This window comes from Phalacrocorax aristotelis, chromosome 8, assembly GCF_949628215.1.
Source record: "Phalacrocorax aristotelis chromosome 8, bGulAri2.1, whole genome shotgun sequence".
In the NCBI taxonomy this organism is placed as follows: domain Eukaryota; kingdom Metazoa; phylum Chordata; class Aves; order Suliformes; family Phalacrocoracidae; genus Phalacrocorax; species Phalacrocorax aristotelis.
In genome coordinates this window covers 8,251,196-8,277,649 of record NC_134283.1, presented here as the reverse complement: position 1 = coordinate 8,277,649, position 26,454 = coordinate 8,251,196, and the positions used below count along the sequence as shown (strand labels likewise).

Genomic DNA, 26,454 nt, shown 5'->3' with positions numbered 1-26,454 from the left:
CTTGAATTAGTGTCCACATATGCTGAAATCTGAATGAGGACTGAAGGTCCTTAAAGTCAGGCCTTGGAATATCCACATTTTAGTTCCCAACCCTTGGACTGGAGTACCGATTTAAAAGCCTCAGTTCACAGGAGTATCCTCACATAGGACACAGGATGACAGAAAACTTAGGGTACTATCCAAGAGAGCCAGAACAAACTTCAGATACCCAGAGAAACCTACAGGATAACCCTGAGCACAAGGAGTTTATTAAAGGCTTTAGGGAGTTGCCTTAATCTATCTAGGACCTAAAGCCCAGAAATTGCTCCTGAATAAAGGTACCTGTAACTCTTTCCTTCCCTCTATTCCTCCTCCCTCCCCCAAGAGCTAATAGCAGGAGGAGCCTTCCCACACACTTCCTTAATTGCACAAGCCGCAAGACAAACATACTGCTTACCTGAGAGAAGTCACTCAAAGCTCTTGCTCTTAGAAAAGTGCCCTAGCTACCAACTCAGGCTATTCAGGGCAGTGACATCCTGTCACAAATACGTATCTGAAGAGAAAATATTTAAAAATTCATCATCTTAATGACACAGAAGAGAAATATTTGACTGTGTATCATAGCTTTTAGAGCATTTCTTCAGAAGTACAGAAATCCCCATCAAATTTCTAGTTAAGGCTAAGCCTCAGCTGAACAGGTGAAGAGAACCACAGCAGCCATAATCCATCCCAGTAGCTCTTAGATCCTTGTACTAAACAAAGATCTAGGTCTGGCAAGTTCTGCATTTCAGCTGATTGCAGTAAGATCAGCAGAAAAAAAAACCCCAAACCCTAGCTTAGCTAATTGATCTGTTCTAACTAGATACCTAGTTATTAAGCTAAATTATTACTGTTTGGAAAACAGTATCAATCTAATCCACTTGGTCTTGAGAGAAGAGCTGATTTCTACGCTATATGAGCTCATTCATCTTCCACAGGATTTTTAATTCATGGCTTCTAAAAATGTCATTTGGTTCACTGCATTTTAAGTGGGTTTGAAGTTTCTCCTGAATCTGATGAATTTTTGAAAATTTAAGAAATGTCTCGCTGTCTATACAAGCATTCAAATAAATGTTAGTAGCTGTGTAAAACTGGTGTCAAACACTTCCAAGCAGTGAATGCTTCATTTCAGCCATAAACATATGTTGTCAAAGGTCATTAACTTTCCTGTTGTAATAGATTAGGCAGTTTTTCCTGTACTCTGTGAGCTAACAGCATCTTTTTACCCTGTGCTGGACAGTGAAGTCCTCATAGGAAGATTTAAGGAACTACTGAAGGAATGAGGTGGTCCACAGTCACTTCAGTCTTTAGTCCAGTGTTTCCATACTTCATTTTAAATAAAGTGCTTTACCACCTTGAGATGGAAAAGCTGTGGACTGCTATTTTTTAGTGTTCTCCAATTTTCAAACACTTAAAAACTCCCTTCGCATTCATCTTTCTTTTTCTGCTTGTTGACAAGTTTAAGAACTATCACTTTTCCCAAAAGTTGAAAGATAAGTGACGCTGTTCAGTGCCCAGAAGTCATCTCATTGTGGATAAGGGTTTGCTGAGGAAACGTATGACAGCAGAGGCTCAGGGATCCACAAGACCACTGAACAAGCATGATAAATTTAAACAGATCTGTTAAAGAAAATAGAATACATGCACAAGACACCATATTGATAATGGGTATTTGTAATAACCATGAGTTATAATGGCCTTGGTTCCAGACACAAGAAAGCACATGTAAAGTAAAAACTAATTAAAATAAAAGATAATTAAAAACAAATCATTCAGATCCAGCTTCTTCTCATCAGCCCTCAATATTTTCCCAAACCAGCACTAATTCAAGGATTCCTTGGGGAGGGCTGGGGTTTTAAAGTATTCAAGACAAATTCCCTCTTCTAATGCCTTCCACCGTGTTCAGGAAGAATTGGGGACTTTCAAGAAGTGCAGTTCACCGAATAGATTTTTCACTAGCAAGGCAATTTAGAAGCACTAAAAAAGAGACAGTGACTACTCAATGGACAGTCAGGAAAGAAAAAAAGTAGTCTGGGGAAAAAAAAATCCAGACTGGGTCAGGGTTTGCATTATTGTTAACCAATTGGCAAAAAAAGCAGCAGGAAGAATAAGATTAATCTCTGCTAGAATGTGTTCTAATAAATATTCTTTTGATTTAGTTTTAAATTCAAACCCACTCTTTTACAGCTGCAGGAACTATTTTGTTTGACTGAGCTTGATATATCCTGTGTGGGTAATGGTCTATATTTTCATTAAAGGTATATCTTAGTATGTGCTCTGATTGAAGGAACTGAGAAAGTACCGCTTATGTTTTCACAAAGTCTTAAGTAGGAGGGATGTAAGCTTCCCCTAATTGACTCCTGATTTGTTCCATATGTTTTGCAAGCCATTTGCAGCAGCCAATAATACCTGCCTTGGTGGAAATGTAGCACTTGGCCAGTTTTTTATATTTTGCACAAAAAAGCCCCATACTATACAAATATCCTCAGTGAGCGGTAGCGAGACTGTGCAACATCAAGATGTAATAATTCACCTTTTTTAATTACACTGAAAGCATAAAGTTGATTTGAAATGAAAGCTGGTATCTTAACTTTGTCAAGACAAACTTAAAAGACAGACACTGGTGTCAGGCTAAGTTTCCAGTAAATTAAAAGCAATCCTTAGGGTAGCGGGAACTTGTTTTAGCACACGCCCCCTCCTTTTTTTTAATTACCATTTTAATTTCAAATGAAATGGTTAGTGAGGTAAGTGGCATATCAGTTTCCTCCCATTCTGAAATGACAAGTATTTAGTAATTTCTGTTATAGGCAGGATTAAAAAAAAACCCCAAACTGGCATTCTTTCAGCTGCCCATTCCTGCTAGGTTCCTCCCCTGAAAAGCAGAGCTGCGATACTAATCAGATAATCTTTGGGAATAACTGGAGCAATGTGTCAGCCATGAGAGGAAATAAAACTAAGAGCTGCAATTGGATTATGCATTCTTCTCATTATCCAGATTCAAATGCCTGATGAACACTGTATGTGCAATGAAAGGAATGTCAATGTTGCATATAAAGTAGCAACTCAAAGTGTCTGCAATTCAGATAATGCTAGGCTGTGCCTTTAGGCACAGCCCCAAGCAAGGGGTGCTCGGGGAGCTGCCCCATTCCTCAAGAAGCCTAGGGAGACTTTGTGTCTCCAAGCCACACTCCTCCCAGGCCTGCACTGCTCCTCTCCCGCTCCAGGGAAGGAAATAAATGATTGCAGCTGACATTCCTCTTCATGCCTGGCCAGCTATTCTGATCATTAGTAAGCAGTGGTGTGGAGCCAATTCTATGCCCATTCTCTGCCAATTCCTTCACAGGGGGAAGTATCTGGAAAGCAGACTCTGAATGTTACACTACTGCTGAATCCAAGATCAGGCAGGCATTAGCCAGTGGAGGAGAAACTCTGCTTGACTGAATAAAGCAATAATATCTAGAGTAGCTAATAGCAGAGGGCATGTCATTGCCATCTGATTTGTCATTTATATCTCGATAGAGTTACATATCTCACTGCAGTGACAATAACATGATAGCGCTGTTGCCTAGGATGACTAGGAGAATATTATAATTTATCTACCAAGATGATCATCTTTGTATCAATGTGGGTAACCCAGACATCTGAGGAAGATTTTATTCAGTCTGCCTTCCCTTAGGGTGCAGCTGGGAACTTGAATCTGGTTGTACTTGACAGAGAGATATCATTACGACATTCTTGTCATTGAGAAGATTCTTGATGAGTATTTGCTAGGACTGAAAAGCACTCCTGAGAAAAGAACAAATTCTGTTCTTACCTTAGGAGTAATTTATTTGTAAAGGCAACCAGCTGTTGTTACAAAACTCAACTACTCTTCTATTAAAAAAAAAATACAAAAACCCTCAGCAACAATAAGTGGGCAAGGAATCAAACCTCTTTGGTCTGCTTTGTTAGTTTAAAACAGAGAAGGACAGTATGTGCCATAAAGCAAGTTTCTGCTACAGTAGCATGTAACTTTTAGTGCTATTTCTATCTAGCTGAATATATTGACACATATGGAAAGAAGTAGCTGCTTTCCCTCTTTTGTTCTGCAGGTAGGTGCTGAAGCTTCAGGGGTGTTTTGTCCTGAAACTAGAAGTAATACACACAAACCTTCAACTTCGGTAACTCATCAGCCATGACAGAAATTGAACTCCAACATGCTAAAGTGCACACAAAGGCACTCTCTCAATACAGCTTGAAACGCACTGCAGCCAACAGAAGCCTTTTCTTTCATATTAGAAGACTCAAGTTGAGAGACTAATAATGTGTGTTTAGAGAAAAACAAATGCCCTAAACATTAGGGCATAAAAATTAAGTAACATTGACTGACCTTACCACAATAACATCTGAGACTTTTGCACATGTACATGATGCAAAGGTTTACTAGGTCACATGAAAAATGTCACCTAGTTACCAAAAAACTGCCTCTCCTTCAAAAAAAGTCAGGAAAGTGATCTTGCATTATAAGCAAGAAAGAAAACAGAAATTTCCTAATAAATGCAGAAGTTTTCTTTTGTTAGATAAGATGAGAATTTGGGGTAATTACTAGCTCTTACTAGCACATGTTTTTACCATTGAAGGTCACATGCTGCTGTCAGTTTACTTGTTACTAATTGCTACTGGTCATCCTTTCAAGAAATAGTAAATTTATGCCTTTTCTTTGCCTTACTATCTCTAACCCTTGCAGTGGAGGAACTGCTATACTCTTGAGAGTATAGCGTGTACCATGCATAACATGGAAGCCAGCTGAAAGGTAGCTCTTTTTATGAAATACTGTAATTCTGCTCTGCCTTGTTCTCTATTTTCTGGTATTCAGTTAAAAAAGGCAGCCAGCCTGAAAATATTTATTTGTTCTTTGTCTGTCAAATGATGCCATCAGATCTTTTATATTATTCTCAATATGTAGATCAATATACAGATAATGCTGTCTTTCTGGTTTGGGCTGTTTTTTAAAGCCAAGATAAATAGCTTAAAACTTTGTTACCAGGTGACTACAATACTATACATACACAACATGCAAGAGCAAGAAGACACACTGAGAATTGTGTAGTTTGACTAATAAGTGAGCTTATTTAGTAAGAATACACCTCTCACAGCATTCATTTCTTGCTAAGACATACAGTATTTATTTGCTTTAATTCTTTTCCTCAAAGGCTGTTTTCAGCTCACTGAATGATGTCTCAGACCCAATCTTTCTGCTATATACGTCATTACTGCAGTCAGTGGCATTGAGCCTACCTAAATTTTTGGACCAATTAAATATTTGGTAACTTAATAATGAAAACACTGTTCTGGATTAGAGATTAATATCAAACATGTAGATATTTTCAGGGAGAAGTTTCTGCACAGGATGAAAGGAGAAGAAACACTTTTCTGTACTGGTGCCGGTTATAATCCTGAGGTACTTAGGAAGCGGCATAAGTGAATAAACTTTCAAAACTTCCAGAGGTTTACACAGAAAAATATACACATGCAAGAAGCATTCTCTTTATGAGGCCCAAGAGACCTACCTTTATAGGTAAGCATTCTCTAAGTAAATTGCCAGCTAGCTTATACAGGTGCACAGAGCAGCCACATAAAAAAAGAGAACTGTTTTATGGAACCAAAACAGAGATGTTGAAATCATGCCAAACAAGGAAGGGGCAGCCCCATGCAGCAGACCAAGCAAGTGACGCTGTAGATTCATAAGCAAGTAACTAAGCCACCCACACTGCCTGCATAGTCTGCCAAGAAGACAGATGGTGCTACTTGTGAAATATCTTCAGATGTTCCTCATAGTTTACAGCATACATTTTATGGTAGAAATAAATGGAGAAAGTAGTCTTTTATTCCTTACATTTTACTGGCTACAAATGTTAGGTTATGTCCTTTTAAATCAGCCTACAGAAAGATCTGCACTTAATTAAACCCTTTAAATAATTGGTAGATTTTAACTTGCCTGTGGAGATTTGATCTCCATACTTGCAATTTAATCTCAAAGGCTCAATCCACATTTAGTTTAGTTAATCGTTTTTATAGGCAAATGCCCAATTAGGAGCTCTCCATACCTTTTGGGCCTGCTCCGGCTCAAAATACCTGTGCTAAATAAATACACTTTTTAAAAAAAAAAAAAAAAGTGGCGACTGGCCTGCTTTAATGGTGTTTAACGTTCTGCCTCTAAAAGGTGATATTCTGGCAATTATTTTATAGATTTCACTGGAATAGCTACCTGTGCTCGCATTCACAGTTTTGGGATGATAGTAAATAGTGCAGTGAGGTCTGCAGATCACTTTGAGCTTGGAAGATTTAGAATATCATCTCAACTACAATGAACTGAGCTTCTCTACTTGCAATTACTTATGCTGTACACTTTTCTTTAAAATAATTTAGTTTAAATATCAGGTCACTGGCATTCATATGATTAAGCTTTATAAGCACAAGATAAAATAAGTGACTTTTTATGTCTTCTGTTTTTTTTTTTTTAAGAAAATATAATACTTATCAAGTATACAGTACAAAAGAGGATTTTACACAGGCAGGCTCTCAGCTTCAACAGAAGTGATAACTTCTCGTGGAAGACAACCAGTGGAAGCTTAATGGAATCCCACAACACAACAAGTACCGAACCAAAGGTGAAACAACGCTTACCTCCTGCCTCATGGCCTTGATGCAAGTAATCACCACACTTTCTCTCCAGTAACTGCAGGTATGAAGCTGGTAAATCAGTCCAGTGAGAAACGCAGTGTGACCCGTAGCTCAGTTACAGAATTGCTGAGTCTGCCAGCGAAGTCTTTAGGACTCCATTACCAGAACACAGAAACGGCTGTGTTGTGGCTCTGCCAGCACAGACTGGCTTTTGTAGGTGATGTGAAGGACTGGTCAGATCTGACAATAAACCAATATGGATTCAAAATGCTTTTAAATTTGTTTTCCCTGTTTTCATTCACATTTTCACATTATAATCTCTTTCCATCCCTCCTTTTGTCAGCACTGAATTCAAGTTATTAGCAGCATTCAGAAGAGGAAAAAAAAGGGCATGTGGCTCATCACAACCTTATCCCAGCATTATCATTATATACAAGTTATTTTGGTTTAGAAATTCATACATGTTCACCACAACCACACTCACTTTTCCACCAAAGATGAGGTATATAGGTAGCTACTATTTTTCAGCCTGGTTTTAGTCATGATTTTTAATCTCATAATTAATGGTGAACAGTTTGCAAGCTTTATGTCAACAGACTTGCCTAAAATATCTCCATGTAGAAATGCTGTTTTCCTACTTCAGTGCTTTTTGCTGCTTAAATCAGTTCAAGATCTTGGACATGCCTCACACTGAACAGTTAGATATTTAAAAGCTGAAAACTGAAATTTCAAAGCTCAGCTTAGTCAGCTTTTAAGCCATTCAAAGAACATTATTTTCTCTGATTCCCATTTTGGAGAGGTTGGGGTTTTTTTTTAAGCAGTTCTTTTTTAAAAAAAGGCATTGTAATTTGAACACCGATAGTACCATGAACGTTACCCTACTCCCTGTATTTATGGGCAGATTGGCATGAAAGGAGCTATGTGACACAATCTGCTTTTGAGTTTTCGTTCCGCCAAAGCCCACTGAAGTCCCCTCCATCAGAGTCTCCAGTGACCAGCTACCACAGATCACACTGTCCAGGACAAGGGTATCCTAGCCTTCCTCCTCAGACACTCTTTAGTTCCACTTCTTCTGAGCAATCAGAGTTCAAAAATAAGAATAAAACAAACAAACAAAATAATTAAAAGTACAGTAATCCAGCAAATATTTTTAAAGGACTAGTCCCAAGGCCTATTTGCTATTTAATGGTTATTTAGCCTGTCTCCCCAGAGCTCAGCCATCTGATGGGAGGCTCACGTAACCATCCAGCTGTTTCCAGTCCCCAGCTACCATGGAGATTTTTTTTCTTTGTCCTCCTTTTCAGCAGGCAGCTGAGCTAAACTCTCGCTAGACTCGATGCCTGTAGCAAGACAGGGTTAATTGGCCCTTGTTAACCTGCTCTGAGGCCATACGGCATTTGTAGGACCCCATCTCTGTATGCATTTATCTGTCTCACCACCAAAAAGTGTGTGCAAGTTTCACCTTTTTAATGAAAACCTTGATACAAATCTCTTCACAGTGCTTGCACCTACCCTGTCACAATCAGCCAGCCATAAAAGTGCTAATCAGAAGTTACAAATAAGACTCATTAGAATATTGGGTGCTGGTTACATCTACCTCAAAGGAGGGAAAATTACTGGAGATTCAGGATTCACATTGAGCCCCTGCTTAATAATTTATCTTCATCAAAGACAGGTATTAGGAAGCACTTACTCTGCTAGATTATAATTCCACTGTCCTGAGCACTTGTGGGCATCCACTCCGCTATTTCACTTTTCATAAGAGAAAGTATTCAAACTGCAAGGCAGATTTAGACACATTTCAACTTACATTCTCTCCCCTCCCATTGCAATTCAGTTAGCTGAATCTTATATATCCTTGTATAACTTCTCTTCTAAATAGCATATGGAACCATATCCACGAGCCTGTGTATGATCCTGCTTTGTTTGTCATGTGCTTCAGTTTAAACTAGCCTTGAATAATCCCTTACTCTCTAGGTGCAATGATTAGAACTGTGTATAAGCCCTGCCAAACAGTGTAATACAAAGGCAGAGTCCCTCTCTCCCTATGCAAGGTCACATATGTACATGCAGGGACTGACACAATTTGCCTCTGTGAATTCTTCAATATGTTAACTACCGAAACATTTCAGCTAATTAATTCAGACATAATAGCCTGGAAAAATCAAACATTCCTTATTGCAGAAGAGTGGCTCTATGGAGCTATAGATGTTGGCAAACCAAAATAATGTTATATCTTTAAATGTGACCGGAAAGTGCAAATTGACAGCCTGGAGATGAAAAACCTCACTTCATCTACAGAAAGAGATACAACAGATCCCCTATTATTTGACTTACACCAGAGGAAGAGTAAATAGACTCTTAGTCATTGTTCAAGGTAGGAACAAATCAGCTGCCTTCTGCTTACATTTACTATCTATTGACACATTTTCAAGCCTTCTCAGAACTGTGCTTGCTTTTGTTCTCTATTGCCACGGCCATTAATTCATTAATTCATTTGCTCACTTATGTTGCCCCTCCCATTTGAGGATCTTCTATTTCCTTAGAAAAATTATTGGCTATTTACTGGCTAAATGACTGTATTGACTTCAGGAACTGCCTGAGTAAAAACCAAACAAGCAGCCTTAGGAACATGGAATTTCCCTGATGCTCTGATTCTCCAGACAGTACTTCCTCAGCCTTTTTCTCCTAAGACAGTCTGGATGAAACCTAACTGTTACCTCCAATTTATTTGGAGGTTTGAGTAATACTTGTTTTCAATGCAACGCCAACAATGCAAGATGATGGAAGCCGCTTCCAGTGGTAATCACTCTGATGTCACATCAGTTTAGCTGAAATGAAACACATAAATTCAGAAAAAGGAAACTGACTATTAAATGTAAACCATACCAAGGACTGCATTCTTGAGTCTACTGTACCTTCATTAGACCACAGAAATAAGTGGCATGCAGAATGGAAAGTGAGCCTTCTCCTTAGAGCAGTAAAAAACACTCAAAACTTGCAGAAGAAACAAGGCTTGTTAAAGCTTTTAAGAAGTAAAAAGTACTCCATATATTCTTAAAAGGCCAAATGCTGTTTCCGTGAAGAATCATAGTTAATTTTCACATAAAACAGCTCCAGATATTTAAAAATAGGGAAAGAATATCTGTTTCAGCAGATACATACTTTTAGCAGATTAATTCTATCTGTCGCAGAGATATAACGTTTATTTTGCCAAAGCCTTGTAATGCATGGTGATGAAAAATAATTTCACCTTTCAGTTTTAGTCACAGATTATTATAACTGCATCTTACAATAATTTTGAAACATAATGTCTTTTTCCAGGCCTTTGGTAACACGAGCAACAAAGATTCGTATTTGGAATTTATTTTATTATATTTTCTAATTATGCAAATGAGGTTGTACATCAGCATTAATCACACTAAAAGAAGCTATCTGCTTCAGTTTGAAATACTGAATAATTATTCATTAACAATGACTGGCAAAGAAGCTTAAATCAAATAAACTTGCATTTTAGAGAAGCATCTTGCAAAAAAAAAAATTATTTGGGAGGGCTGATTTTATTTATTTTGGGGAAGTGTGTAGGCACAAATATTTAAAACCAGATATTATTTGTGAGAAATACTGTAATAATGTCTTTCAAATGCACTCATATATAAAAATCCAGTATCTGTGTTATGATGAGGAAGCTAAAGTGTAAATATCACTTATTTTCTTTATATTCCAAAAAAGAAGATGAATTGGCATCTGTCTCCTTTCCTAGTAAATAAGCTATTTCTAATTAATTCATCTATGAAGAAAGTTTCTAAACAAGCATTCTCAAAAGCAGACATGTTACAAAATGAGATTGCTTCCCGCCACTGAAGCTCTAAGTGTATTGCAGCCTCAGAGCTACACTCTCGCAGAGTACAGCTCATCAGGTCACTCTGATCTGAGGCACTAGCTGTGCAAGCTTTGGTTTGTGTGTCTTTCTCAAAATGAACTCTGTCGCTCAGTTCAAATGGTTCAGCAGCAAATTGATCTCTCCAAGTTCATACAAACCCAAACTCCTAGAAGAATTTCCTCCTTTCCTTAGACCCTGTGCCTTCTTCATTAACTTTGATATAGGCTCCCTGCCTCACTTCTGCTGTTTCTTGTGCTTATCTTTTTACAGGGTAGTCGGCAGCTTCACCCTTTTAGCAGGCTTATCCAAGCTCACACTGTAAAAGCTGTTCTCATCCCCAGCCAGGAAGAATCACTCTGTATCAAAGGTGAGGCACGATGCAGTCAACTTCCACTGGCCAGTCAAGCACAGGGAGCTGGCAACTAGCACTGTTAATGGTGATGCTGACCTTGTCTAGGCTAGAAAGAATTAGTCTCTGCAAGCTATGCCTTCCAGTCAACACGTATTTCGTGTTGGCAAATGAAGAATTTTTTTGGCAATAAGGCCTCTAAACGTTACCTTGTTCCCTGAATAAAAGAAGCTGCATCATCAGTAGGACAGAGTCTTTTTGCCCTTTAGAGTTCATTTGCTTTAAGGAGGAATTCGTTGCTTTGCTAGGTTGTGTTAGTCACTTCGGCTAACAGTTACAGGTCTTACAGAAGGATTCTTTTGTAGTCAGTAGCAAAAGAAAGGACCCTCCAAAATGTGGTTCATCACATTCAAGCACAGATGGCCAGCACTGGAGTGAGGGAATTGCTATCTAGAATGCCATTCCCTTTTCCCTGACTTAAGGGCACAGATGTCTTAACTTTGGTGAGATAGGTTAGGTTAGCTCAGGCAATTTGTATCCAATTATTTTGCCTGTATTGTGACAGGCCTAACAGCCATGCTCACACCCTTAGTGTACCATCCTCTCTGAATAAACTTCAGGTAGGCTGCTTCACGTGCCTCTCAGCATGGTAGCTAGCAGAGCTCAAACATAAGCCATGGTTAGATCTAGATCAAAAACACTCTCTGTGATTTAAGCTAGCTTTCTTGGCTTTACACTGAAATGGAGCAGAGGAGACAGGTTGAAACTGCTATGAATAGGAAAGCAGCAAGCAGCAGAATAGCCTTTGTGCTGCACACAGGAGCTAGCTCTTCTCTGGGATATTGTTCCTGTCGTTTTCCAGGCTTAGTTAGGGCAGCTGGAGTAAACTTCCGAATCCCATTATTTTATACCTGTATTACAAATTGTGGGCCAGGGCCAAATTCTCACACATGTTGTACAAACACACCACAAAAAGTGTCACTAAACAGCTGGGACTTTGATGAGTCCAGGGGTCCTGCGAGGGAAACTAAGCAAGGGGAATGTCACGGTGGCAGAGAAATATAAGACAGATGAAAGTTGGAGGGGAAAGAAAGCAACAGAGCTGAAAAAATGATCAGAGTCCTAGGTAACAAACATCCTGTGAACTCTCTGTTTCTGTTCTAATCATCTGGCTTGTGGCTGTCTTGTTTGTTTTTTTTCTCTTTTCCCTCTGCCCACATTAACCTTTTCTTGTGGACAAGATGCTGCTTCTGGTTTATTTTCCTGGTTTTGTTTTGGGTTTTTTATTATTATTTGACAGAAACTGGGTTTTCTGTTTGTAAACTTTGGGGACCCTGCACCATTTACTATGCTAAGTGATTCAGGACACTACAGGATCCTGTTTTGGTTATTTGACTTCTATTTTAATATTAGAAATAAATGTTATTAAATAACAAATTTGATTGACTACTTAGGAGTGTTTGCCTCCTCAAATCTAATGTTTATTTCTTGCTTTCTTAAATGTTTCTTGCTAATAATATGACATGTATCATGGGAAATTGCTCACTACACCAGAAGCAGATTTAATAAAAATCTTTCCGCACACTCAACAAAAACTGCTTTAAAACTATGCAAGCAAAAATTAAGAGCTATCATTCAGAGTTACGTCTTCAAATATGTATGGGAGTTTTCTTAAGAAAGTTTCCTGATTTTAAACATATGCTGAATGTAGTTCTCTGTTTCACTACCTGGGTTTCAGAAGTAATAGAATTTCAATAGAGCCAAGTTAGTAGAAGGATTACAGAAACATTTTCAGTGATAAGACAAGGGGTTTACTTCTGGTATTTTGTGGAAAAAAATGGGATCAATAAAAGCCTTTACAATGCATTACTGTGAGGGAAAAATAATTTGTATAGAAGTTACTGTGAGCTTTAGACTAATGGTCATAACTGTAAATTATATTGAAAAACAGATAAAATTAAATAAAGACTTGTGAAGTATAAATTTGCTGCTGGCAATCTAAAAAGGATTTTCTTGTTACTCACCCATGGGATTTGGGGTTCTATCAAGGAAGCTTTCCTACTTGTCATACATCATTTCAAAGAGACATATATAGCCTGGAAACTGCTTTAAGGCAGCTGCAAGCAAGTGTCACTTTGAGTTAAATGCATTATTAAACTGTTGGGAAATTTCACATCATGGGTCATTTATCTATGCTAAATGGGTCAAAAGCCTCTACACATGCCTAGATAAATGAGAGAGAAGAGCAAAATTCTCCCTTGGGAAGTAATACGTTGACAACCTCTTAGAGTTCATGTTATTTTTAGTAGATAGGAGTAAAAATGACTTGCTAAGTATACTAATTCATAAAACCAGGTGCCAAATACCCATAAGAAAAGGTTACCAAGTATCCCCATATTTTGACGTTGCTTCATGCAAGTTGTCAGCAAAATGAAGTATAATATGCTTTGACTCTCTGTCTTTAATGGCCGAGTACCTGGTCCCAAAAGATGCATGCTGAATAATGCGTATCTTACTAGCTTAGCTGCTTTGGGAAGAAACAGTGTGTGCGCTTTGAACAGGGCATACAGCTAACAAAAACAGAGCAATACAAAGTTTCTAAAACTTTGTGTTTGAGGTATTGTTGATATGTGATTTAATTCAGTTGCAGAAAAGTCTTTGGTTTAGTAAATCCTGTAACGCCTCTGGCATGTTGCTGGGCGTTCCCAGATACCATGACATGCATCATCAAACAAATTAGAAGCTAACCTAGTAGCCAATTTTAGGAAATTAGCAGCAATGTGAATCCACATGAGAGAAGTGAGCTAGAAACAGTTCTTCACAGAGCAATGGTATTCTTTCATGTTGAAAGATTAAGTTTTCCATCTCTGTGCACATTTGCCCATGGAACAGACCAGTCAGAAAAATAGTTGAGCAAGCAATTGCAAAGGGAGGGCCGTCCTTTTGATTAGAAGCAATTTTACTTTCTTGGTAGCTGATAGAGGGGAAAAATATTTGGTATTGGTATCAGTTCATAGCTCTCAGCTAGCTGAGTTTACATGAAACTCAGCATGTGTTTCTGGATGAGAGGCACTGAAAGCACAGAACCCTCTTCTGCCAGGCAACCTCTACAGATGGATGGTGTCACATAAGTCTCTTTCTCAGCCAGAAGATTATGGGATATTTTATTAAATACATTCTAGATAATGGGGAAGGATTCTTCACTTTAACACAAGAAGCAGATTTACGCAAGTGCTGATGTTAATGACTGGATCTGTGAAAACAGCATAAAGCTAATTTGGTTACTCCCACCTGTGGCAGTGACATTTCCATCAGTACACTGGCCTCAGTCCCCAACATAGTCAGTCTTGAGCTCTGGCAGTTGTTTAATGTCATATCTTCTATTTTTTACTGTTATGGCCAAATCAGAGCAACCTGAGAACACCAGCAGCCCAACAAATTCAAGGGTGAAAAATCGAGATTGTGGGTGATTTTCCTGTCAAGCTCCATGAGAGAAGCACGATGATGAAGTCATCAGATTTCTTTGTTTATTAGAAGAAATAATAATACAGCATGGGGAATAATGCAAGTTGTCAATGTATTCCTGGCTTTAAAAATCTGAAAGCTTCCTTTGGCAGTACAGCACAACATTTCACAGTACACACGATCTGTACTGTAAGAATTGCCTTGTCAGCATATGTCATCAAAAAGATCTGTTTGACTGAGACACCTACAAGGTTCTTATTTGCCATAGCCCAGCACAACAGCAAAATTCAGAATGAGCTGATTCAAGAACTGAATTTAATTGTATTCTAGTTCTTTAGGACATATTCTCTAGCAAAAATTCCTGGAGGAGTAATGTCAACATTTTGAGAGGAAATCTGATGGCAGCCTTGGCAAATACGTTTCTTCTCTTAATCCACAGATCGTCACTGCGCTTCAGTCTGAATGAGCCCATAAAACATGTTTCTGAATAGAATGTTAGAAAGAATGAGAGAACGTCTGATGCTTTTGCAGAAAATGTTTCTATGCCTCATTCTGGTAAAGACTGAGTACAATGTTCATTGTCTGTGTCCTGTTATGGGACCTTGACTGTTGCAAGCATTCATAAAAGGCTGACTGAGATTCCAACTGGTTATACTAACCTTTCTATCAGATCTAACACATGTAATACTTGTAATAGCAATGCAATAGGACTTCTGGGAAAAAAAAATGGAAAATTTAAAAAAAAATCTGAAAAACTTTAATAGAAGGATTATGACATGATCAAAATACATTTTATCCTTCATAATAGTATATGGTTCAACTCTTCATGAGCTTTGCTCTGAAACCTCCAAAGATGAAGTCTATGTCCTTAAGAGCTGCCAAAATTCATCTGACTTCATTTCAGCAGGGAGCTATCTGCTTTCATATGATTTTTTTACCATCAAGCACAATTATTTAAACTACTAGCTGTAATACCAGTCATTTTGTTAGCTTTCCCTAAATCATGGTTCATGATGAGATCATCACTGAAGTTCAACAGTGCTCAGAGGGCTGATTTTTAATCACACTTGACTAATTTAGTACCCATCAGTGTAAATGGAGTTAGTCAAGAGGTACATATATATATATAGGCACAAAGTAAAATCCTTGCACATGTGGTTGTCTAGTTACCATTAGTCCCTCCATTTTGTGTATCATTTGAAGTTTCTGCTTCAAACAATGGACGTTTCCCAGACTCTGACTTACTAACCTCAACCCTCTAACCAGCTGGGTCAGAAATTCTCCTTGAATCTCAAAATGGACTTCAAATCTGAAACCACCTCTTAGAAAGAGTCAGTTCAGATGATTCCTGAAGTTTCAAGACCCCACCCCTAAATTTCTCTAAGTATCCCAAACACGCCTTTTTTTTAAAAATTAAGCTTTTACGTTTCAGTGAAGAATGTTTTTCCTGTTTTGAAGGTTAGTTGATTTACTGTTGAAAAACTTTGAAGAAATTAAAATGGTTGAAAAATATAAAGGATCTGCATGTAGTCAAAATCACTACTCATTTTAGCTGATGCAACATGTGAAAAAGGATCTTAGCCTCACAAAAGGCACTGAGAATTTCAGCTTTTACTAATAAAGCTTGATTCAGGACAAAGATGAACTATTTTATTGCACTACTCACCTAGAAAACTTTCAGTCTACAGCATTTATTATAACTGTAAAATCAAATGCGAATTAAAGTTACATGAAAGTTCTCTCTGTAACTATTTTTCATATTTATTATTTTGTAAATTATTCTCATACAAGAAAGACCTCTTAAAACTTTAGTACGTTAAAAAGTTGATGAACCGAAGAAACCAAATGTAGCAAGATGTTTGGCTGATGAACCAAGCAAAGCAAAGCTGATCTGCTTAAGCCAGCTGACACTGCTGGCATTATACCAAAACGTACAAACATATAACCTGACCTATCACTGCATTTTATTAAGATGTCACTGAGTACAAAATTAAAACATCTCATTAAAAATTTTCTCAGACATAAAATTAATGTATATATCAAAGCCGTGACACAGGTTCTCAATTAATTAATTAACCTACTTAAAAGTACAAAATCTCTGTGCTCAGGTATTCTGTCTACTGAAAGTTTCTGACAAGGTCCCCAGCTATCCTGATAGTCTTTTAAACTAAATTGTCTTAATAATGTAAGAATAACTTAGATCACCATTAATTTCTTACCTTACTCTTCTTTATAAATTTACCAGGATAATACGAGAAATAGATACTGTAAAACACCTTCATAGATTAGAAAATATTCCTGATGGTGTTCACCACGCAATGTGAATAAGGTTTCTTTATGGAGATGATTTTAATGCATTAGTCTTCTTTCACCCATAGCTATTTTTTGTTTGTGCACAATGCTTGTTGTCATAACCTACGTCAGGCCGTTTACAGTATAAACAATGGCTCTAAATTAAATAAGCTAGATTTACTTAATTTGCTCAGTAATAACAATATTACATTATTTTAGCCAAACGTCGATGTCAAACTGAACAGAAATAAGAGGAAAGCAGTAATTAGTCTAGGTTAAAATATATCCTCAAAGGATATTAAATATGCAAGAGCTCATCCATGAAAATTAGACTGCAAGAGGTTACACCATGTATTGGCTTATTTTGTTACATATCAAATTATCTCTCATGAATAAATATATCTAATAATGTTTAACTCTATAATTTAATAGTGCCCTATTAAAAATACTTTCTGAATCAACCAAGCTGTGTATTTGATTTTCTATGATTATCAGATTTTAAGTACACAATAATTAAATGTGCAATTTGTACTGCCTTCTGCAAGCACAATTAAAAAGTCTATGCTCTTTAATCCCTTTAGTAGATAGCCTCAATAAATAGGAATACTAGGACCCAACACTGAAGTTGGATAATAATGTAAGTTAAAGAACACAACGAGGTGTGAAGTTTCCTAATAGGATAAAAGGTTAGCTTAAATCTCTTTGTTTATTTAAAGGAAAAGAAACAATTCCTGAACTATTAAATTTAAGTTTGATATGCTTTGCAACGTGAGCACTGCTGTGTTCTCTTTCCCACAGCCACCAAGACCACAGCTTTCCTAAAGGACTTGAAACCACATCTCATCTACTGTGAAATCCTCACCTTGCTTGTCATTAGGCAGTGGCACGATTTCCCTGTCAAACAGCTCTGAACTTGACTGACCCTCAGAACCTTCGAAGGGCTACCCACAGCTGAAACTGAGCTGATATGGGCAACCTCGCTGCCATTTGCTGCCACAAAGCACTAAGGGATACTTTGAAAAATGAACCTGGTTAATAGGTGCTGAGGAAGTAGAGGTGAGTTACAAGTCCCCACATGCAGCATTAACCCAGAATCATCACTGCTCCCTCGTGAGGAGAAATGATAGGAAGGACTGCTCTAGTTGCCATGGTGAACTCTACTCAAAGATTGCATCTACTCTCTCTCTTTTTCCCCGAGAGGATGAAGATCGTTGTGGAGTTTTTGTTCCCTTTTTCATTGGTCCCTACCCTAGCATCAAGCCCAAGCCACAAGGCTGGGCTGAACAAAGATCTGGTGCTGTTTGCTAGTTCTAAAAATTCATGAAGATAAATTAGTCTCCTTCCTACCACGTTCCCTCCACCTTAAGAGATGAAGAGTGAAGCAATCAGCTAATTAACCCTCTTTTCCAGGCACAAAGAGCTGCATTACAATGTGACATTGCTCTGCCCTTTTCTTTTTGAGATGTTTTCATGGCCTATCAGAGTCTGCTCTATAAGAAGACTCTCTGCATCTGCTCTTGCAACCTGCTAATTACAATACTGTAATTAAGTGCACATGGAAGTAATTACCTTCATATATCACTGAGTCTGATAAGCAGAGAGCAACTTTCAGGTAAGACATGCTTAGCTCTGCTCTCTGGAAGGTGGAGATTTGTTCTTGGCTCACCTGGTTTGACCACTGCCTGAGGATTCTGACAGTCCTTATTGCTGTCTGGGCTGCAGTTCTGTGAAAACTGTGTAAGCTCATCCATGCACATGAAGGGGCCAAAGTCCCTATCAGCAGGTGGTAAAGCCCCACTGAAGTTACTGGAACTGGGTATGGATCATAGAGGCCGAATTGTCTCCAGTGTAGTGGTTGCTCCACCTTCCCTTGGAAACAAATTGCTTGTTTCTCAGCTGCTGTTTCTGGTTCCTGACTCTCTGCAAAGATACGAAGTCACAACAATATCCTGGGTTTTCGTTGATTTGATTCTTCATCCCTTTTCTGGTTTCAGCATTCCCAATCTCCTTTTCTCTATGACAACAATGGCACTAAAGTTTTTTTCTAGTAGCCCTTCAGCCTCAAGGAGACCAGAGCTTAAGATTTGATTTTGTGTGGGAAGAAACAAATAAATACTTTGGGTTTTTTTTTAATGAATGGGTCCTTTGGTTTTGATTCAGACTTTGTTGTTTGCTCTGCAGTACATTTTGAGCCTGTGGCTCAGCTAAACTTGCTTGAAGTCCATACCTGGAGCATTCAGAGATGTGCTCAGCTGTGGGATCCAGAGAAAGTTCTGCAAATCGCAGGTTGGCACAGTAAGAAACCACACAAAAAAGTCCAGACAGTGAGGGGATCACTACCATTGCCAGCAGGTACATGAAGGAAAGCAAGGGGCACAGAAGAGAAATTAGAGGACTTGACAGTCACCCCCAGACACTACCACATTCTGCTTCTGTATTCTGCCTTGATGGTGTCACATCATTATCTGAGGCGGGGGGGAAAGCTGCTGTAAAACGTAGGTGCCTTTGAAGTACAGACAAAATGCAGACACATCAAAATGTATTTTCCTTTTCTATACCTTTTCTTAAATGAAATATAATGGTCAGCTTTAGGCTAGGTGCTGCCATGCGTTGCCAATGGGAAGTGAGAAACAACAGCAACAAATTTATCTTTCTTCCCGAAGTACTGCTTGCAGCGTGAGGCAGCACTAATCAAAGACAAATCATAAAGGTTTGGATTTCTTCTGTTCAGTACTAATACCTAGGGGCAAGGTGGAGAAGACAGCTGTTTGATACTGAGCAGGCATACTCCCTACACCCTTCACCAGCCAGTTTAAAGAAAGCTCAATAGGTTTAATCTGTAAGAGATTAGGAATGGCATTAAATCATACCAAACCCTATTATTTGATGGCACTTGTGTAGCAGCATACAAGAGTCAGAAGACTTTAGAGCCAGTAATACCGGTATGCAGAGAAGGTGTTTTTTTCCTACCACTGAAACAAAGGGAGTTACACCTCTAAGTGTCTGCAGGACTGGGGTCTATGATGGTAAGAAAAAAATAAAAGGAAACAAACAGCAGGGATGCCATGAGAACGGAGCAGCCCGCACACAGCATTTCTTTGAAGTATAATTACAGCCCCACTGAAGCATGAATGTAGCCTAACGTATTTGCAACCACTGTAATCAGTGTAATCATGCTGCCATTTCATTTACTTTCACACATTCTGTTAAGGCATTAGGACTGCTGTGTAGACTGCTGGAATGATACAGTTAATACTGTCCATTTATTTTGTTCATGCTGATAAATCATGTTGTTATTCTGCTATATTCATACTTCTTTTCTATGACTTTAAGGCTAAAGCAACCCATTTCATAGTACTATAAGAAATCTGTTTGTAGAAAAAGAATAGAAGGTAAAACCAGATTTTGTTAGATTTGTAACACCTTTACGGGACCTTTCATATCTGCTGTTAATTAGCAGTATCGGGACCAAATAAAAATAACAGATAACTCCCTCTCGTAAAATTATTCCTTCCAGTAGTTATTATTTAGTCACAGTGAAGGGAGTGGAAACAAGGAAAAGGAAAAAGAAAAGACACCAAGAAGTCTAATCTTGCTGTCATTTTACCCTTTCCCGAGTGCCCCACTTACAGTTTTCTTTCTTTAAGCAGGTACATTATAATGTAAAATAAAATAATATAATGGGAATTGCCTTGAGGGTATAGAAGGTAATTAAAATAATACAGATAGCTAAGTGAAGCGAGGGTAGGTGAAAAGAACGTGCAAGGTTTAACATCTGCTCTACCATACAAAGCCCTTGGAAAAGAAGACACAAACTGATTTAGAATAGATGATGTTGCTGATTTTTCATAATAATTATAAGCCTCCTTTCTTTCAGACGGTTCTTCAATGCAGTTTGCATAAACAATAGAATAAAGTACAATGACACTAGTGAAAGGGCAGTGATTTGTCTGCTGAAAAGGGTACTGGTGTTGATGATGTTTTTAATTTATTTAACTGTTTATGAATGTTGTATTTGCCTAATTTTTAAGGAAACATTTTCTGTGATTATTCCTATGTCAGGCCATGTAAAGAGGTAGTAGAAAATGTTAGAGTGAGTTTTTAATGAAAATTCTGCACCTTGATGTCTATCTAGGAATTTAAACAACTATTTAATAAGCAGACTCATAAGAATGAAATCTATATAACAATTAAAATAATAATGATTTTCTAATCACTTAAGCGCCTAGAGTGTGTATTGAGGTAATCACATTCATTGTAAATTTATATGCTATGCATATCCTTGTAAGCATTTTGAAAGAAAGTAGTGCAGAAGACACAGGTGCCTAAATTAATAAACATTAGAAAATCAGCAAGAGACTTAACTACACTGGTTATTGTTTTCAATTATCAAATAATTAGTTTGAACATCTTTGTACACCTGGTCCCAAATCATGGGATTCAATTACCTTGAATGGCTCTGGGCTGCTATTTGATCACTTAATACTAAATCTGCAAAGTACTGGGCATTAGGAAGAATATCTGGTGGAGGACACTGAGATTTCCCAGAAGTTCTGTGAAAAAGTTCAGTAATCAGAACATTTTGGTTTGCCGAGTCATGACTATAATTAATAATGGAAAAGCTTTATTAAGACTTTTTTTAAGAAGAAAGAGAGCTAAGGAAACAGGTGGCAGGCAACGGGCTGAATAACATCATAGAAGTATTCTCACTTGAAGTATTTAATTTTCCAGGACAGGTATGTTTGATACCATAATTTAAGAAACGTCACATGCTCCTCCACGTTTCCTACCCTCTTGCTCTACGTTCTGACCAGCCCAACTATCCTGTCTTTTTCATTTTCAAGAGTACTGAATTTATGTTTTACTACAGCTTTACTAGCTGCATTCTGAGATTTCTGTGCAATAGGAAATTCAGAAAAGCTTTACTTGAACTAAAGCCCTCCAACAAGCTCCTAAACAATATGCCTCAGACTACTAGTCATATATCTCTAAATTCTCTTACTCATTTAAGCAACAAACTGAAACAGTTTGGTATAAAATTTCAGATTAAAAAAAAAGTATTTAATTAAAGGTTTTAGGAAAAGTTTCACATTAAATGTCACTGTGTTTTGCATTATATTTATGACATATTTATTTTCCTGTAGAACTTGAGGAATGAAATACTACTACTATGACATACTATTTTAATGCCCTAGTAGGATAAATAGGAACTAAATAAATCTAGACTTAGAAGAAGCAAGAGTCCACTATGTCACTCAGTTCTTCAGAAAGAAATTGAAGACCCAAGTGCCACTTCTACGCATAAATCTAGATAATGTATAAAATTCCGTCAAAAGTTTCAGTAAGTCAAAGCATCCTTTTCCTTTCCAGTTTTTGAACATTCATTGATTGCAAAACCCTGTAATTTCACTAGCAAAATATAAGACTGTTTTTTTTACTCTGCCTAAAAACTGACTCAGAGCAAATCACTGTCAGCCTTACCAAGCGTGAAAGAAAACACCACGGGTGGAGAGTGTTTTCCAAATCTTGAAAAGGCCTAATTGATGTGTAACTTATTTTCCAGGTTGAAACACAATCACGTAGCCAAGACTGACAAAGCGGTGATTTTGATCTTTGCCTGTGCCTCTCTAACTTTCTGTTTCTTGTGGCTCTCAGTGACACAAGAGCAGGGACAGTATTGGTGACAATCACTGACATTCTCAGATAATTTGATTAAGGCAAATTTCTAGAACAGCACTACATATTCTGTTATTGCACATACACACAGTGTATTTGTTGCGGCATCATTTTAAGAAAAGCTACAGCAGCTAAGGATATTTCAGATCTAAAATTTCTACAGCATGTATTTCTGAATTTGACTGTTCATGTTGACTGAGAACAGTCATGTTGTTCATATTCATTAGACGTTAATTTTTGTGAATCATATAATCTGTTTCTTGGTTAAGTATTACAATTATTGTGATTTCCAAATTGATTATTTGAATAATTTAACAAAAATGCATAGGGATTATTTAAAATTAACAAGGATTATTTTTCATAAACTTCCTTGACTGGTTGTGACCATTTGATATAATGCTCGAGCTGGGATTGACAACTCAAGTCATATGGTAGTATTTTGAAAGTTTGACTTAATGCAAAGCCAGTGAAAGGTTTCATGTACTGTTTTAAAATGTCCTTTGCAGTGCATTTGGAAAACTGAGACCTAGAGCTGTGCTATGGAGATGACACAGAACCTGGGGTTTGGAAATTCATTCTCTCTGCTGTGCCACTCAGTGCCTGTCAAGGGTGATGATGATGATAAAGCTAAAGGCATTTATAATGATAATGAGCTAAAAGGCATTTATCAAACTTGTATTAGCTGCAAATGGATGGGCCTGCTGGAAAAATTCTGAACAGTCTTAGGGCCATGCTACCAGGAGAGACTTAATGGCAGAGATGTGTGGCTCCATTCAGCCTTGTGTACTGCAGGCTTTTGTGAGATACTTACCACTTGAATGGATGTAAGTTGAGCAAGTGTAGAATACCATTTCTGTTAAGAATAGGCCTTTCATGCTCTTATCGTTTGTGACGGACAAAGGGGTACATGGGTATTTCAAGAATACCTGTTTTTTTGGGGAAAAAAAAAAGCAGTTAGAATATTTGGTACAGTTGGTACAATAAATGTATACAGACTATTGAATTTGCACATGTGACAGCAACATAAATATTAAAGATATTAATCACAGGTAAGCTTTACCATCCCACTCCATCCTTATGATGTTAGAAATCTGCTCCCTAAAGTGAGCAGGAAGTCACTGTCTCACCAAGGCTACATCAGTGGATTATATTTGTACAAGTTCTTTTGAAACAGTACAAAATATAGGGAGGATACGTCTTATTTTATTTTGGAGGGCAGTTGGAAATCAATGGAGTAATTAATTTCCCTGTTACATGCATGGTCCAACCATCTAATCAGTATACCTGGCAGGTGATGTGGCTTGATGGCGATGAATCGGCCTGCCTCAGCTGCAGGCCTTACTGCATCTTTTTCTCCTTCATAGTGTCTGAGTCGTCCCTGCTGCTGTCAGATCCTACATGTTACCTTTCCTCAGATGGAATCACTCTCCTACTCAAAATAAGACATAATACCTCACTCCTCCTGAAGAAAAAATGATACTTCCCTGATGTTAAAATTTTGAACCAACACACACTCTACAGAACTGTCTGTTCTACCAGCAGCACTAAATGATTTTAGGTAAGGGAAGTCTACGAGTGCCTAGAAATAACCTGCATGGCTGAGCCTCTTTTCACAATAAATATTGCACTGCAAAAATCATCAGAGACTGTAATTTGTATTTACATTGAGGTCTTCAGCTTTTCTCAGATTCCCAGCCTTTTGCCACTGATGTCCAAAGTCAGTCAGCCAAGCACAGCCAACCTCTTCAGGACTCACTGGTTTATAACAACATCCAAGGAATTACTAGGGTCATTTTATACCAAAACAATGTTACTCCTACTTCCCAGCAGCGCTGGTCATTTAATGCAGAATAATTGCACAGGTAAGCATCCTGCTACAGGCACACAGTAGGGAACACAGTGCTGATAAAAGTGAGATTTTTGTGGGTCTGTATGGGCATTACTTAGGACAATGAAGGTGACTGTGTATTTTCTGGTTTTGCTACACCCCAGATTGTCGTTTGCAAGTAGAACTAAGGTGGTTTTTTTTCAAAATGCATTTGCTGGAATCTATTTTGGGACAGCATGTTTAACTGGAGGCCACGGAGATGTGCAGAGATAGGCCTTAGCGAAGAGGCATTTGACTGCTGCCAAACTGAGAAGCACATGGTAGCATGACACTTCCATTAAAATTAGGTCACACTCAGGATGGTTCGAGTTGTGTTTTTTCCTCCTGAAGTTTATTCCAAGTTTTCAAAAGCAACTTGCTTGTTTCGATAAGAATGGAAGAGGAAGGTGTAAGGACTGCTTAACCCTAATGTCTTCCATGGGGTTAATCTGAGGCTGTAGCAACCCCAGTCCTTCGAGGCTGACACCAGAGACCCACAGCTGACCTGATTTTATATTGAATTCTTCATAGGTCTAATTAAAATGTGCATGAGGAGGTGCCAGAAAAATCCCAAGCCTTAATATTTTAGTGTAGAAAATGTGATATAAAGATTAAGTGTTGGTAAGGTTAAGATGAAATACAACTATATCTAGTGATGATCCTTTTTTATTCATGACATTTTCATTTTGCAGGTTATTCCCTTTATTTCTGTTCCTTTTGTTCCTTTGCATTTAGGATACAATATCTTCTTATGCAATCTCCCAATTAAAGGGCTTCTCCTGTAGTTATAATCATCTCAAAAGTACTCTGATAAATGACTCCATCTCTTAAAATGCTTTGAGATACAATAACTGCCTCAGAATAGGCAACCGTAACAAAATGATCAGTCAGCTACAGTGACTACATGCCATAAATTTTGTCTCAAACATGGATCTTTTGTGAAGATTTAATGGAACAGACTGGAATCCTGTCCATTTTCATGTGGAAATCCTATAAGGGAATCTGAATACCATGAAAGTTTACAGTATGTGCAAATCCAGATTGTGAGAGTCAAAAATCAAGATAAGGGTGTAAGAAGTAAATTGAGTCATTCTTGGAGGTTCCAGGCTTGGTTAATGTAGTCCTGTCTCTTCTGGGATTAATAAACCAGGTCACTTCTTTTTTTTCCATCTTCTATCACAAATTGACTTGCTGTTTTGGTTTGCTACATCAGCAGAATCAAATACAAACCAATTTTCTCAGTGCAAGGGGGGGTTGTACCAGTCAGAGAGTGGGGTTGATAAATCAGCATTCTCCCCTATCACCTGCTTCCAATATTTTCTTGAATGAGATTTTGCCTCCTCCATTTCCACAGCAACCCTCCTCACACCAGGTTAGCAAGGAGAGCAAGGAAAGCTTTAGGATTTCTCTGTGTTGATTTTGCTTCACCTGCCTCAAGCTGCACCTTAAGTATAAGAAAGGCAGATGTGACATGAGAACTGTTGTGGTAAATGCTAGAAACTGTTGGAGTAAAAGACGATACTGGTGTGTCATAATGTAGCCTAGAGGTAACAGGCTTGGGAAATTGCATCTAAAGCCAGTAGTGATTCCTTTAGTAGTAGGTTGCCGTCAGCATCCACTGGCAGAAAGTGTTGAAACTGAGATGCAGAAAGGAAACACAGTCCCTCTTCTTTTTATACAGTCCTGCTGGATGTTTGAAGTTTCAGATAGATTAAGGGAAAAAGTAAAAGTGTGGGAATCTATGGTGCTTCCTAGGACTAAAATAAACTCTTCATGTGTCTCTGTACTTGTAAAATGAGGCTAGTGGCTCTGCCACTTTGAACTTTCAAGTCAAAGAAGCAGCGACCATGGGCTAGAAAAGCAGGATATCTGCAACAAACTGGAATAAAACAAAAGGATCAAGGATCACTTGTCACCCCATCATAGGGAAAGCCACCTCACCAGGACAAAAATGCTTTTTGGTGGGAGTGAGTAGTAACAGTGGGCATTAACATCACTAGGAACGCTTGTGTAGCTTCTGACAATAACTACCTTGAAAAGATTTCCTCACTCTTTGAAGTGTCTGCCTTGCCTGTAGAGTAGACAGCTTGCTTTCTGACTACTGTCTTGCCTGTCTGCTCCCCCATGCACTTCTCTGTTGTAACACCCTGTATTATTATAGTCACTCTCAGCACCTGGCTACAGGAGTGAATCAAAGTGTTGTGGAGGCAGCATATCAATTTGGGTTTGTGCCATGGTAAT

At 38.1% G+C, this 26,454-nt stretch overlaps 1 long non-coding RNA gene across 1 annotated transcript; it reads right to left on the bottom strand.

The window, feature by feature from the left end:
• Positions 1-441: 441 nt before the first annotated feature.
• Positions 442-24,304, bottom strand: LOC142060736 (uncharacterized). Its single transcript, XR_012661897.1, has 5 exons — positions 23,631-24,304; positions 23,158-23,272; positions 18,337-18,590; positions 6,685-6,921; positions 442-532 (listed from the first exon to the last, which is right to left on the bottom strand). It is a non-coding gene; the product is annotated as an uncharacterized LOC142060736 (long non-coding RNA).
• Positions 24,305-26,454: the final 2,150 nt, after the last annotated feature.